The 4,156-nt window shown below is 40.2% G+C and overlaps 1 protein-coding gene across 2 annotated transcripts in view; it reads left to right on the top strand.

Moving 5' to 3' along the window:
- The window catches only part of LOC106883557 (glucose transporter type 1), a 43,281-nt gene that overhangs the window by 5,962 nt on the left and 33,163 nt on the right, over positions 1 to 4,156 (top strand). The gene's annotated exons all lie outside the window — the stretch shown is intronic.

The following is a 4,156-nucleotide window of genomic DNA, read 5'->3' as shown; positions in this document are numbered from 1 at the left end:
GCTCGGGAATACGGAAAGTCTTTGACATTTCGAGCTACGCTCTTCAACAGAAAGAATACGGAGACAAGGAGAAAAACACGGAGAAAAAAAATTGAATAGTGTCCAATCAACGGTCAATCATAATAATGGCTGATCATAACAATGGCTGACCGGAAGTTAGAAATTCTTTTTTCAGGAGAGCTAAGAAAAGGGGGAGATAACAAACGGTGATCGAAGAACGAGGGGCTGTGTGTGGGAGATAGAAGGATGGTGATCTTGACGTATGTAGTGTGAAAATGAGGAAGGGAGAAAGCAGTTGGTTATATTATGAGCAATGGTGAGAGAACTTCATTATTTGTGTCCTGAAATACTCTGTCCATTTTCTTCATTGGTCTCTAAAGGATGATAACTTCCTGTAGAATGCTGGTCAAAGGTTAAAAAACAACCATCACCTTATGCACATCGGCAGAGTAAGTGGGTATGGAGGAAGAAGCAATTCAAATATGGATGTTTAAAGAAAATTTAATATTACTAATCTCTCCCTCGCACTCTGTCTCCTCCACCTCTCTCTGCATCTAATGATAATAGTAAGGTGGTGTGGGAGATAGAAATATGTTGATGGTAATGGTGTCTGTGAGGAGTTGAATGGACAGGAAAAAAAAAGCCAGTGGCTGTGTGGTAAGTAGCTTGCTTACGAACCACATGGTTCTGGTTTCAGTCCCACTGCGTGGCACCTTGTGCAAGTGTCTTCTACTATAGCTTCAGGCTGACCAAAGCCTTGTGAGTGGATTTGGTAGACGGAAACTGAAAAGAAGCCCATCGTATATATATATATATATATATATATATATATATATATGCGTGTGTATATGTTTGTGTGTCTGTGTTTGTCTCCCCAACATCGCTTGACAACCAATAGTGGTGTGTTTGCATTCCCCACCCCGTAACATAGCAGTTCAGCAAAAGAGACCGATAGAATAAGTACTAGGCTTACAAAGAATAAGTCCTGAGGTCGATTTGCTTGACTAAAGGTGGTGCTCCAGCATGACCACAGTCAAATGTCTGAAACGAGTAAAAGAGATGAAGCGACCACATAGAGACTTCTGCTGTTTGTGTTGGTGGCAGTGATTGCGATAGTAGCGGTTGTATTGATGATGGTGGTGGTTGGATCGGTGGTGATGTTGATGTTAGTTGTTGGTTGTTGTTACATTGGTGAGAAGAATAAACACTAGTGTTTTTGTTTTTCTACTTTAATAGTAAGAATATATTGAGGATGTGGGGGTATGAGCATTCTACAATACAATCTAATAAAACACCAATGAAATCAGAAAATTAGGAAGCTTTGCCATAAGGAGGCCTTTACTATCCCACCTTAATTGTCACTTATCTGTTGGCCATCTTAAGTAGTTTGTAAACAGTTTTCTTCAAATACTTACTATTCACCCACACATCACTCACAGTTGGATAGTGACTGTTTTTTCTTCTGTGAGGGAGGCAAACCTTATACATTTCATAACAGGAGTTCCACTTTATAAGGTGATGTGGGAGAGAGATTGTGGTGTTGACTGCACATAGTAAAAATAGCAATTGAATCTGCTTCAAATTATATTGTACTATTGTATGTATAATATGCGTTGGACAGTGAGGCGGCGAGCTGGCAGAAACGCTAGCATGCTGGGCGAAATGCTTAGCGTTATTTCGTCTGCCACTACTGTTTGAGTTCAAATTCCGCCGAGGTCAACTTTGTCTTTCATCCTTTCGGGGTCGATTGAATAAGTATCAGTTTCGCACTGGGGTCGATATAATCAACTTAACCCCTTTGTCTGTCCTTGTTTATCCCCTCTATGTTTAGCCCCTTGTGGGCAATAAAGAAATAAGAAGCATTAGCATGCCGGGCGAAATGCTTAGCGGTATTTTGTCTGCCGTTACATTCTGAGTTCAAATTCCGCCAAGGTCGACTTTGCTTTTCATCCTTTCGGGGTCAATAAATTGAGTGGCTGTGTGGTAAGTAGCTTGCTTACCAACCACATGGTCCCGGGTTCAGTCCCACTGCGTGGCACCTTGGGCAAGTGTCTTCTACTATAGCTTTGGGCCTTGAGTGGATTTGGTAGCTGGAAACTGAAAGAAGCTTGTTGTATATGTATATATATGTGTGTGTGTATATGTTTGTCCCATCCAACATCGCTTGACAACCGACGTGGGTGTGTTTACATCCCCGTAATTCAGCGGTTCGGTAAAAGAACCCGATAGAAAAAGTTCTAGGCTTACAAAGAATAATTCCTGGGGTCAATTTGCTTGACTAAAGGCGGTGCTCCAGCATGGCTGCAGTCAAATGACTGAAACAAGTAAAAGAGTAAGTAGTTTACTAGTGAGATTGTCTTGAAAAAAGGGTTGTTGTACCATGTAACAAGAGACACCACAAACTCGAACCTTCAAATTGTATAAGCAACAACCTGAGCTTCAATTAGACAAAGTATTTGCAGAATATCTGTTTAAGCTTAGTTTTGCATGCAAGAACTTTGATTAAAGCAAGAACTTTGATTAAAGCCATCTGTTGTTGCAAAAATTGTTACCAGTATTGATCTTCTTTCTCAATTTTCTGCTGGTTAGCAGCATTATTGTTTTTCTTTCAGACACAAGTTTATACAAATCTGACAGTTTTCTAAATAATCAATATTCTCCTCACACGAAGAAAGAATTGTTTCAGTGTTCTTCTAGATTTTTGAATCTGCTTCTTGTAGAGATTATGTGCCATTTATTTATTTATCTATTTATTTTTCTATTGAGCAACTTACAGCAAAAACAGACCCCCTACACACATCTGTTGGAGTAGAATATATCAGCTATTGGTAGCTCATTTCTTCACCATTTGCTTATCCCTGGTTGTGTCACTCAAGGATTAAGTTAGAGAAGAAAGAACAGCACTTAGGCCCTTTTAAGGGTCTCTGAGGCTAATAGGAGTAAACCAGAGAAGAAAGTATGTCTTATTAATTAAAACAGCAGGAAGCAGTGCATCAGAATATTGGCTTTTCCTTAGACTGGGGTTTTGGTCTGAATCCTTGCAAGAAAGTGGACATAGACTTTGGTAAAGCCACACATTGATATATGATGGTGTTATTTCAGTTCTTGCTGTTTGTAGCAACCAAAATAAAAAGCTGATTTTTTTTTTTACAATATTCAAAGAAAAAGAAGGCTGCAATGCCAAAAGTGCTATTTCTGTTGTTGTTGCTGCTGTTGTTGTGGCCGCCATTGTTGTCTGAGCTATCAGACCTAGGGTTAAATGTACTTCAGCCATGACCATCCTGTTTTATTTTTATTTTAAGTATCTTGAGTCACTAATGTGTTCTTTGCTTATTTAAGACAGTAAGGTGTGACTGATGTATATGAGTGTGTGTCTTTGTATCTTTGTTCCCCACTACAGCCTGACAATCGGTGTCAGTTTGTTTACATCCTTGTAACTTAGTAGTTCAGCCAAAGAGACTAATAGAGTAAGTACCAGATTAAAAAAAAAAAATTGGCAAAGTGGTGGAGAGGCAATCTGTTCAACTAAAACTCAAGGTAGTGCCCCAGCATGGCCATAACCCAATGATTGAAAAAAGTAAAAGAAAAAAATGTGTTTTACCCAGTGTGTCCTTTTTGATTTTGTTAAGAGACAATGTGTTGTTGGAGGGTAATTTGGCTGTTATTTCTAGTAAGTTCAGCGACCACATTGGCTTGTCCTGTGATGTTAATAGTGATGATGGTGATGGTGTATTGGTGTTGAGGAAGGAAATAACTAATGAGTGGCTAGTATTTGACCGACTGCATTCTATTGTTTGTGAAACAAAAGAACAATGGACAGTTGAGAGGAAGGAGGGGGGGGTCTGCACCAATTTGACTGAACTCCTGCAACCCCTAGCACCATCAGTTCTGATTTCTCCATCTACAGACTTTCGAAAAGTACTGATAGCATCATCGTCATCATTACAGTTGCGTAGTGCTAATAGCATTGTGGTGATGGTGGTGATGATGGTGATGGTGATGGTGGTTGCATGGATACTGCCATCACAACACCCACATCACCTCTATCCATGCAACCACCATCACCATCATTACCACCACCACCATCATTACCACCGCTGCCACCACCGCCATCATCACCACCACCACCGCCATCACCACCACCACCACCATCACC

Source organism: Octopus bimaculoides, chromosome 14 (assembly GCF_001194135.2).
Source record: "Octopus bimaculoides isolate UCB-OBI-ISO-001 chromosome 14, ASM119413v2, whole genome shotgun sequence".
Taxonomy (NCBI): domain Eukaryota; kingdom Metazoa; phylum Mollusca; class Cephalopoda; order Octopoda; family Octopodidae; genus Octopus; species Octopus bimaculoides.
This window is presented reverse-complemented; position numbering and strand designations above follow the sequence as displayed.